Here is a 12778-nt window from a genome sequence, read left to right as displayed (position 1 = left end):
CCCAATTTTTTATTGCTGATTCAACTTGTTAGCCAGGGTTCGTGCAGATAACCAATAATTTATAACTTTCAGATGAGGCTGAATTAAGATGATGATTAATATTGACTGCTATTGATGTAAAATATTACTAGGTCTTTAAGAGTTTATTCGGGAGATAACAGCTCTATAAATATTATTTTGTGGTGCCCCGACTCTCTAGTTAATTACATTTACATGATTAGCTCAATCAGGTAATATTAATTACGTAGAAATTATTTTATAGAATAGCATGTCATATCACTTAATCCGGCATAGCCAAAGACACGACATTATGATTGGGAATACAGATATGCATCTGTTGGTCACAGATACCTCACAGATACCATCAGAAAACCAGTCAGTATCTGTTGTGACCACCATTTGCCTCATGCAGTGCAACACATCTCCTTCGCATAGAGTTGATCACTGATGATTGTTGCCTGTGGAATGTTGTTCCACTCCTCTTCAAAGGCTTTACAAAGTTGCTGGATACTGGGGGGGAACTGGAACACGCTGTCGTACATGTCGATCCAGAGCATCCCAAACATGCTCAATGGGAGACATTTTTGGTGTGTATGCAGGCCATGGAGGAACTGGGATATTCTCAGCTTCCAGGAATTGTGTACAGATCCCTGCGACATGGGGCTGTGCATTATCAAGATGAAACATGAGGTGATGAGGGCGGATGAAAGGCACGACAATGGGCCTCAGGATCTCGTCACGGTATCTCTGTGCATTCAAATTCCCATTGATAAAACGCAATTGTGTTCATTTTCCGTAGCTTATGCCTGCCCATACCATAACCCCACCATGGGGCACTCTATTCACAACGTTGACATCAACAAACTGATCGCCCACACAACGCCACACACGCTGTCGGCCATTTGCCCGCTTCAGTTGAATCCGGGATTAATCTGTGAAGAGCACACTTCTCCAGCATGTCAGTGGCCATCGAAGGAGAGCATTCGCCCACTGAAGTTGGTTATGACACCAAACTGCAGTCAGGTCAAGACCCTGTTGAGGACAAAGAGCACGAAGATGAGCTTCCCTGAGACGGTTTCTGACCGTTTGTGCAAAAATTCTTCGGTTGTGCAAGCCCACACTTTCAGCATCTGTCCGGGTGGTTGTTCTCAGACGATCCAGCAGGTGAAGAAACCAGATGTGGAGGTCCTGGGCTGGCATGGTGGTCTGCGGTTGTGAGTCCGGTTGGACGTACTGCCAAATTCTCTAAGACGACATGGGAGGCAGCTTAAGGTAGAGAAAATAGCATTCAATTATCTGGCAACAGCTCTGGTTGACATTCCTGCAGTCAGCATGCCAATTGCACGCTCCCTCAAAACTTGGAGACATCTGTGGCATTGTATTGTGTGACAAAACTGCACATTTTAGAGGGGCCTTTTATTGTCCAAGGTGCACCTGTGTAAAGATCATGCTGTCTAATCAGATTCTTGATATACCACACCTGTCAGATGGATGGATTATCTTGGCAAAGGAGAAATGCTCACTAACAGGGATGTGAACTAATTTGTGCACAACATTTGGGAGAAATAAGCTTTTTGTGCATATGGAAATTTTCGGGGATCTTTTATTTCAGCTCGTGAAACATGGGACATGAAACATGTTGCGTTCATATTTTGAGAGCAAAACAGCATAAATAATGTATGGAGAAGAAAAGATGGAGAAAAACCTAAACCACGTGTGTGTTTAATGTCTCAATTGTCAAATTGTCTCAATTGTAATACAAAAAAAAGAATGAACCAAAAGTAACAGCAATGACCTTGCCCTGAAAGTAAGACAAATCATACTGTGTTTATACACAGTTGTACACATTCACTGAAGACAGCAGGGACCCAACATTTTATATTATGACAGCATTCTCCACACAGTGGCTCCAAAACTTGTTTGTGTTGTGAGGCGAGCCTTTGGGATTTTCTTGTAACTCACCAAATAAACAAAAACAATATTTTTTGTCAGAAACCCAGGAACGTGGCTCACAAGTTGGTCCTGATGAATCATTTTGGAAAATATGTTGTAGGGGGGTTAACAGAGATACACTACATGATCAAAAGTGTCCTCGTCAAACATCTCATTGCAAAATCATGGGCATTCATATAGAGTCACTCCAGAGAACGTGTTTCCACTGCTCCAGAGTCCAATGGCGGCGAGCTTTACACCACTCCAGTCGATGCTTGGCATTGCGCATGGTGATCTTAGGCTTGTGTGCACTTTCTGGGCCATTGAAACCCATTTCATGAAGCTCCCAACAAACAGTTATTGTGCAGACGTTGCTTCCAGATGCAGTTTGGAACTTGGTAGTGAGTGTTGTATCCGAGGACAAACTATTTTTACGCACTACGCGCTTCAGCAGTCAGCCTACCACCTTGCAGCTCAGCCGTTGTTGCTCCTAAACGTTTTTACTTCACAATAATAGCGCTTACAGTTGACCGGGGCAGCTCTAGCAGGGCAGACATTTGACTAACTGACTTGTTGGAAAGGTGGCGTCCTATGACAGTGCTAAGTTGAAAGTTACTGAGCTCTTCAGTAAGGCCATTATTCTGCCAATGTTTGTCTATGGAGACTACATGGCTGTGTGCTCGATTGTATACACCTCTCAGCAATGGGTGTGGTTTAAATAGCTTAATCCACTATTTGAAGAGGTGTCCACACACTTTTGTATATATAGTTTACCTCACACATTTCACATGGGCTCCAGTCATGGAATTGAGGCAGTCCTGTTTGCTGTTTACTAGTGTGAAGTTCCCCCTGTGTGACCTCCTATTGAGAGACACAGAGGAGCCTCTTAAACAAACAACTGTCACAGTAAAGATTCACTGTGTATTGACACTGACAGTCTGACCCAGCCCATGAATCCACTCCATTCTTATTCATATAACTTAATCTGCACTGAAGAGGACATTGTTATTGACCAAAGGGAGGTGGTTTACCAAAAATTGACCTAAATTCTTAACAATGTGCCATTCAACAGTCTAAAAAAACATGGGGATAAGGAGCAAGACAGAGATTGAGAGGAAACATGGAGAGACAGACAGGAACAGTTGGGTTTTTACCAGCAGGAACAGCTGGGTTTACCAACAGGGACAGCTGGGTTTACCAACAGGGACAGCTGGGTGTCCTCTTGGAGGGAAGTGGCGAGTTGATGCCTGGAGCCATAAGGTAGGCACGGCATCTAGGATTGTTTTCCTTAACACAAACCAATCAATACACCAAGCACAGCAAGCAGTGTAAGTAGCTAGTTCTTAACATTCCACAATCAGTTTAGAATGTTTATAAATAATCAAGTTAAGTTCATAAGTAATCAAGGGAAACATGGCATGAGAGGGGTGAGGACCGGGGGTGTCTGGTAAAACAACTCCTATGGTGTGAGTCAGAGGTAACTACTGACACATCAGGATGGCAGATGTGTTCTGAGAACACACATTTGTTCACAGGTACAGTAACTTAGCACTAAAATCGCATTCCTGATTGAATCCTACGGGAAAGAAGGGAGTTTTAGAGGAAAATCCACACTCAGTAAGACCAAATTTGATGAGAGACAGATCATAGAAACTACAGGGATTAACTAGATGAAATGGACACCTAGGAGTTTTAACAATATGATAAGGCTATAGGAAGGGTTGAGGAGTAACTGATTACATGTAATCTGATTACCAAAAAACAAAATGTATTCAGTCATGATTGATACAACGATGGCGCCGGAGGGGAGGGCTGCCGTCTTATCGACTCCAACCAACCATGCTATTTTTCGTAACTCGTTCGTAACTTGTTTTGTACATAATGTTGCTGCTACTGTCTCTTATGACCAAAAAGAGTTTCTGGACATCAGAACTGCAATTGCTCACCTCAAGCTGGACGAAGAGTTCTTCAATGAGTCGGACGGGAGGGATATACTACTACAGACACCCGACTAGGCCCAGATCCCCGTGATTCACTGGAGAAGGAAACAGAGATTTCATGGAAAAAGATCAGGGTGCCTTGCAAGGATCAGGTGACGAGTGGCTAATCTGCCCTTGCCTTCCGTCCTGCTAGCTAATGTTCAATCGCTGGAAAATAAATGGGACAAGCTGAAAGCACATGGGACAAACTGTAATATATGATGTTTCACCAAGTCGTGACTGAACGACAACATTAAGAACATACAGCTGGTGGGTTATACATTCCATCGGCAGGACAGAACAGCAGCCTCTCGTCAGACACGGGGCGGGGGCCTATGCATATATGTGAACAACAGCTGGTGCACGATATCTAAGGAAGACTCAAGGTTTTGCTCACCAGATGTAGAGTTTCTCATGATAAGCTGTAGACCACACCATCTACCTAGAGAGTTTTCATCTGTATTTTTCGTAGCTGTCCACCACAGACCGATGCTGGCACTAAAACCGTGCTCAATGAGCTGTATACCGCCATAAGCAAACAAGAAAACGCTCATCCAGAGGCACCGCTCCTAGTGGCCGGGGACTTTAATGCAGGGAAACTTAAATCAGTTTTACCTCATTTCTATCAGCATGTTAAATATGCAACCACAGGAAAATAAATTCTAGACAACCTTTACTCCACACACAGAGACGCGTACAAAGCTCTCCCTCGCCCTCCATTTGGCAAATCTGACCATAATTATATCCTCCTGATTCCTGCTTACAAGCAAAAATTAAAGCAGGAAGCACCAGTGACTTGGTCTATGAAAAAAGTGATAAGATGAAGCAGATGCTAAACTACAGGACTGCTTTGCTAGCACAGACTGGAATATGTTCCGGGATTCTTCCAATGGCATTGAGGAGTACACCACATCAGTCATTGGCTTTATCAATAAGTGCATTGAGGACATTGTCCGAACAATGACTGTACGTACATACCCCAACCAGAAGCCATGGATTACAGGCAACATTCACACTGAGCTAAAGGGTAGAGCTGCCGCTTTCAAGGAGCGGGACTCTAACCGGGAAGCTTATAAGAAATCCCGCTATGCCCTCCGACGAACCATCAAACAGGCAATGCGTCAATACAGGACTAATATCAAATCGTACTACACCGGCTCCAACGCTCATTGAATGTGGAAGGGCTTCCAAACTATTACAGACAACAAAGGGAAGCAAAGCCGAGAACTGCCCAGTGACACGAGCCTACCAGATGAGCTAAATGACTTATATGCTCGCTTCGAGGCAAGTAACACTGAAACATGCATGAGAGTATCAGCTGTTCCGGACAACCATGTGATCACGCTCTCCGCAGCCAATGTGACCTTCAAACAGGTCAACATTCACAAGGCTGCAGGGCCAGACGAATTACCCGGACGTGTACTCCGAGTATGCGCTGACCAACTTGTAAGTGTCTTCACTGATTTTTTTCAACCTCTCCCTGTCTGAGTCTGTAATACCAACATGTTTCAAGCAGACCACCATAGTGTTCTTGGGCACAGCGACTAAGGTAACCTGCCTAAATGAGTACCAACCCATAGCACTCACGTCTGTAGCCATGAAATGCTTTGAAAGGCTGGTCATTGCTCACATTAACACCATTATCCCAGAAACCCTAGACCGATTCTAATTTAAATATGGCACCAACAGATCCACAGATGATGCACTCTCTATTGCACTCCACACTGCCCTTTCACACCTGGACAAAAGGAACATCTATGTGTGAATGCAATTCGTTGACTGCAGTTCAGCGTTCAACACCATAGTGCCCTCAAAGATCATCACTAAGCTAAGGACCCTGGGACTAAACACCTCCCTGGACTGGATCCTGGACTTGCTGACAGGCCGCCCCAGGTTGTTAAGGGTAGGTAACAACACATCAGCCACGCTGATCCTCAAAAAGGGGGCCCCTCAGGGGTGCGTGCTCAGCCCCCTTCTGTACTCCCTGTTCACTCATGACTGCACGGCCAAACACGACTCCAACACTATCATTCAATTTGCTGATGACACAAAAGTGGTAGGACTGATCACCGACAACGATGAGACAGCCTATAGGGAGGAGGTCAGAGACCTGACCGTGTGGTGCAAGGACAACAACCTCTCCCTCAACGTGATCAAGACAAAGGAAATTATTGTGGACTACAGGAAAAGGAGGACCGAGCACGCCCCCATTTGCATCGACAGGGCTGTAGTGGAGCAGGTTGATGTGGACGCCAAGTTCCTTGGCATTCATATCCCAACAAACTAACATGGTCCAAGCACACCAAGACAGCCGTGAAGAGGGCACGACAAAACCTATTCTCCCTCAGGAGAAAATATTTGGCTTTTTTTATTTGTTTTATTTCACCTTTATTTAACCAGGTAGGCCAGTTGAGAACAAGTTCTCATTTACAACTGCGACCTGGTCAAGATAAAGCAAAGTAGTGCAACAAAAACAACAACACAGAGTTACACATGGAAGAAACAAATGTACAGTCAATAACACAATAGAAAAAGTCTATATACAGTGTTTGCAAATGGTGTGAGGTGGTAAGGCAACAAAGGCCATAGTAGCGAAGTAATTACAATTTAGCAAAATAACACTGGAGTGATAGATGTGCAGATGATGATGTGCAAGTAGAAATACTGGTGTGCAAAAGAGCAAAAAATAAATAAAAACAATATGGGGATGAGTAGGTAGATTGGATAGGCTATTTACAGATGGGCTGTGTACAGCTGCAGTGATCGGTTACCTGCTCAGATAGCTGATGTTTAAAGTTAGTGAGAGAGATATAAGTCTCAAACTTCAGCAATTTTTGCATTTCGTTCTAGTCATTGGCAGCAGAGAACTGGAAGGAAAAGCGGCCAAAGTAGGTGTTGGCTTTGGGGATGACCAGTGAGATATACCTGCTGGAGCGCGTGCTACGGGTGGGTGTTGTAATGGTGACCAGTGAGTTGAGATAAGCGGAGCTTTACCTAGCAAAGACATATAGATGACCTGAAGCCAGTGGGTTTGGCGACGAGTATGAAGCGAGGGCCAGCCGACGAGAGCATACAGGTCGCATTGGTGGGTGGTACAGTGGGGCAAAAAAGTATTTAGTCAGCCACCAATTGTGCAAGTTCTCCCACTTAAAAATATGAGAGAGGCCTGGCAGCAGCTAATGGGGATCCATAATAATACAAATACTTTTAAATTCAGAAAGGATGTTTGCGAAAAAATACAATGACACCTTTCTGTTTTCTCAATGACATGGTACTCTCTGGTACTTTTGTATACTTTTTAGACAGTAGTTCTGAAAGTAGCATCCACGAGCCAAAAGTGGTCCCCGAAAATTGTTTACCACATCACAAATGTGCAGAGACGTGTAACAAGTTGTTGCGCTCTCTCGTGCTCTCCTGTGTGTGCATCTTACTAGCTGTCACTCAAATGGCTGAAACTCAAATTGCACGGCCTCCCGAGTGGCGCAGTGGTCTAAGGCACTGCATCGCAGTGGTCTAAGGCACTGCATCGCAGTGCTAGCTGTGCCACTAAAGAATCTGGGTTCGAGTCCAGGCTCTGTGGCAGCCGGCCGCGACTGGGACACCCATGGGGCGGTGCACAATTGGCCCAGCGTCATCCGGGTTTGGGGAGGTTTTGGCTGGCAGGGATGTCGTTGTCCCACCGGGCACAGTGCACGCTGACACGTTCGCCAGGTGTACAGTATTTCCTCCGACACTTGCTGACTTCCGGGTTAAATGGGCATTGTACCAAGAAGCAGTGCGGCTTGGTTGGGTTGGGTTGTGTTTCGGAGGACGCGCTGCTCTCTACCTTCGCCTCTACTGAGTACGTACGGGAGTTGCAGCGATGAGACAAAACTATACCTACCAATTGGATACCACGAAATTGGGGAGGTAAAAAAAAAAAGTTCTGTGAAAGAAAGAACCTCAAATTGCTGGCCTACTTGGGAGTATATGTAGGGAAAAACCCTGGCTACAGGAAGATAGCAAAATATAGGACAAAACAAAGGAAGACCCCGATAGCACATGCTAGGAGTTAGAAAATGGTTATGGTGATAAAGATGAGCTGTGGAGGGAAACATGCAGATTAAAACATGAACTGTACTGTGAGCACAGGCAGGCAGCCCATGTGCAGCATGCAAACCAGCCAGGAGTTTAATATTTCATTCCAGGGGGATGGACACAAGATCAAGGCTGCAGGGTAGGGCAGGCCTCTCTCTCTCTACCATGTTCACTCTCACAACACCATGTATCCTTACAAACTTATCTTATTATATGATAATATTCACAAGCTGTTGTCATGACGTTGGCCTGGGGGTAGGTTTATGACAGTCAAAAATAACTGACCCCTTTATCCTCTCTCTACCCTTCTAATGTTACATTTGAAAACCCCTTGGTTAACATAGAGTTTCTGGGAACATCAGAAGGTGGGGGGAAATGAACTATATTTTGGTAATCCGACCAATTGAACATATGCGGTGGTACTTAATGAATATGATGTCAATTCGGTTGTCATCTGAGACATTCTCATCCATGATAAGATGACATAAACTCTACAGTGTAAAGTCTACACATCAGAGTTATCGGATTCACATGGAATTGTTGTTCAATTTAAATGTTTGAATATGAAATTATTCATGATGGGATGAAATGAGATTTTAGCTTCTAAAATGTGAGAATTGGGTTTTCTTGAGTGAATTAGGCCCGACTCAGTGGCCTGCCCACGTGAAGAGACATAGGTTGTAAACTATGAAACACGCCCCTTTTCTCCCTCTACTATATAAGCCCTTGACGAAAATGTAACCTCCTGTTCCGAGGATGTGAGGACGACGGTCCGATGTCAGAATTGTTCAGATAATAACTACAGAACGAAGCCAACATCAGCGTGAGCTTTGGTTGCGATTGGTATGAACTTTGAAATCTTATTCATGACAGAAGTGATACCTCCTAACCGTTGAGTTAGCAACAGCAGCTGCAAACGCAGGTTAGGAAGGAACAGACAGAGTATCCCATCTACCACACAACGACGTTACTACAACGTATTCAATTGACCACCAGAGACATTCTTCAAAGGACAAAGGACTCGGTTTGGCAACACGGCCTTCCATCTACCACCAAACCTACCGAAGCGCAGCTCAGAGTAAATATTTATTGCATTTTCCTTTTCCAAATGGGCGGTAATTTAGAATGCATAAGATACTGTATTTACGATAGCACAGCGTCGCCCTTTGTTCCTCAGTCTTCCCGCTCTTTCACTCAAACCCAGCCCTTTTCTTTTGTGTAACCAGCTGTCATATCTGTTCCGCCCGCTAGGGACGTTTTCCTTTATGATGTAATTTGTAATCAAGGTATAATTAATTCTGTGTGATTAGTTAGGTATTTAGTAAATAAATAATTAAACCCAATTTTTTATTGCTGCTTCAACTTGTTAGCCAGGGTTCGTGAGGATAACTAAGAATTTACAACTTTCAGATGAGACTGAATTAAGGTGACGATTAATATTGACTGCTATTGATGTAAAATATTACTAGGTCTTTAAGAGTTTATTCGGAAGATAACAGCTCTATAAATATTATTTTGTGGTGCCCCGACTCTCTAGTTAATTACATTTACATGATTAGCTCAATCAGGTAATATTAATTACGGAGAAAGGATTTTATAGAATAGCATGTCATATCACTTAATCCGGCAGAGCCAAAGACACGACACTGTATAGCCCCACCACTGCAGGTCAGGCAAAAACCCATACTCAGCTCAGTTAACAAATTGTCTGTCCAAATACCTATTCATTTATATATTTTAGTGCATTCTACTTTAAATAATGTGATATAGGCTACTTCTGTATGTCATTGCCAAAGGGAAATTCTTTGTTATTCATAGCAACCCGATGCCTTGATACTATTATGATGTTGATGCTAGAATCAGACACCCACAGAACAGCAGCTGAAATGTGACCTCAGCTCCAGTGTAGACAGACAGGGTAGGATCCAGTGACACACTCACTCCTGGTAGTGGCTACAACCATTGTTTACACAGCTGCTGGCTGCTTCTGTCATGAACTGTCAAATGACACAAACTCACTTCAACAGATATGCTACATATACACTAATAATAAGTAACCATTTTTTTAAAGTAACATTCTTTGACCAGCATCCTTTTTTTAGAAGAGATCTCTCTCATAAGTAAGCATTGCTGTATCACACAGATATCTTTAAAATACCGGCTCTCTTCTGTAGCTGTGTCACATTTTCTCTGTGTTTATTCATGTTACTTTCTTCACCTGACTTAATTCTGATAATAATAGTGTAGTAATGTATGCACTATTCCCGGAGGACAGTTAGGGAGACTAAACCATTACCATAACATAAGGGGTGGGGGATAGAAAGTTAACAAGACAACTGAGGAAATGTCCACAACTGGGAAGGAACTTCAATTGAAAATGAGTTTTAAATACATATCTTAGCATATGCATTTTGGCCAAAAATAATTTTTCCATTTAGTTAATTCTATAGTCATTTTAATTTGCTTACCCCTCAAAATGTCCAATGTTGGTTTTGCCCGAGATAGGTGAGTCAAGGGGCTCCAAGAGAAAGTAGGCATATGCTTGTTCTGGCTCTAGCTGTTCTCCCTGTATCACTACAATATAATTATTTCCTAATCTAAAGAATGAAGATCACAAAAGACATGAAGTCAAAAAGAGCAAATTGGTGCACTAAAAGTCGTGTTTTTAGTCGGCAGAAGGAGGGAAGCCATTTTGTTAGGAAATACAGTCCTCAGGATGTATCACGGTCTGTCTGCCTCATTCAACAAGCTAAACCTGAACAGCCAGCCAGCCACCAACTGGACCCTGTGGACGGTTTATGGAGGGTTGGAGGGTCAGGTGACGTTCCAATATGATCTCTTCTCACTCTTTGTACCTCCCTGAACTACTGATCTTAACATGCTTATCAGCACAGCCCAGGGCAGTTTAGCACATGGGGGCTAATCCTATGGCAAGCCCAGTGTTCCCATTTTGAAACCCTTCCCTCTGCCCTTGATGGCTCGCTCCCCTATCTCGATCTGAAACAACTGTATAGGAGAAAGCAATCCAGTGATTCCTCCCCCTACTAGATATCTGGTAGGTTCAAAGTAGAAGAGTATGGACCATGTTCCCATGTCCAGGGAGATAATTAATATACTGTTTTCCCATGATCCATAATACATGAAGGGATCTCTATGTATTTCAAATCAAATGTTGTCACATGCACCAAATACATCAGGTATAGACTTTACAGTGAAATGCTTGCTTACGAGCCCTTCAACAACGCACAGTTAAAAAATAATACAAAGAGGTCCTTGAAGTGAAAAATGTCCTCGTAATCGCTAGCGCTTGATATTGGTTCAAAAAAAATATTGACACATCACAATGTGTATGATACAAGGTATACCACTGTGCACTTTCACCTATCCAACTGAGACTGGGTCAGTTTGGCTGTGACCCAAGGAGATCCTTGAGTAGATCCTTATGCCCGGCAGCTTATAAGTACTTTCATCGAACATCAAGCTAGTTGATCAAATTAATGACTGGCTCTAGTTAACTTGGGCTTCAAGAAAATAGTGTGCACAAACCATACCCCTATAAACAAGCACTCAAAAGGTTTACTGTCTGCCATCCACTGATTTCCTTACAATGGTTTACTTTACGTTCTGTAACATCCTCTAATTGTCATGCATAATGAACTCAAAGACCATGCAAAAAAGATCACTTCTAAAGTGATCAGTACCAAAAATGTAACACTGCATTGGCAACAACGTAGAAAATCCCTTTCTGAGAACAGCAGTGTTTCTCAAACAGACCAAAGCAACAGCAGTGAATTACCCTGAGGCACTGTCCAGGGCAGATTTGAACAAGTCCCTCAGATCCTGGCAGCTCTAGATATCCTTGTTCAAGAATGTGTTCATAATAGTGTTAATACCAGCACTGGTTAAATGTGTGTGGGAACATGCACACCTTACAGAGCTCATCTCTAATAACTCCACTGTTAAAGCTGAAATGATAAACAAAGTAACCATCTTAAAAGTTCAATCTGTAGGACAGTTTTAGACACTAAAAGGGACAGATTACAAAATAATTGCTTTGGAAAACAAGCAGTAAAAATTCTACGTTGTAACTGCATTAACTATTGATGGGCCCTGTGTACTGTATGTATACATACTGTATGGAACATATATGTATATGTTCCATATCATCCTCCTATGCATGTATGCAGCAACAGCTCGGGGAGATTATACAAATATGTCAGAAAATCCTACAAACATACAATCTTGCAGTATTCAGAATAAAATCTTGAAATCTCCTGGCAATTTAGTGTCCAACACGATATGGGAATTCATCAGTGTCATGATGAAATGTCAAAATGTATGGTATGCTACAACCAGTAGTAATCACAACCCCAAATAGGCAGATGTTTTGGTTTTTCATGTGAGACAGGATTAGAACGCAGTGGGAAGGCAACAAATACATTACCCTGTCAGTAGTGAGGTTGACAAATAGTATAATTAAAAAAAATATATATTACTGATTACATTTTTTAATTCTAACAGCGAGAGACATGGCCATCACCACCATTCAATTAAACCCGGTTAAATAGGCTAAAACAGCAATAGCCTACGCTATTTCTTAATTGCGCCAGGACAGACTTTGAATGCACCTTTTGGCTGTAAAGTAATCCTACAAAATTATATTGCAGAAGGTTACTTGCCTGAAAAGGAAACCATTGATGAAGATTTGAAATCGCAAATTAACGAAGACGTGCCATATACTCATGGATTGTGGCTACAATATAGTTTCCGTGATGTACACGTCCCTATAA

This window comes from Oncorhynchus clarkii, chromosome 17 (assembly GCF_045791955.1).
Source record: "Oncorhynchus clarkii lewisi isolate Uvic-CL-2024 chromosome 17, UVic_Ocla_1.0, whole genome shotgun sequence".
NCBI lineage: Eukaryota > Metazoa > Chordata > Actinopteri > Salmoniformes > Salmonidae > Oncorhynchus > Oncorhynchus clarkii.
Note: the sequence above shows the minus strand (reverse complement) of the source record.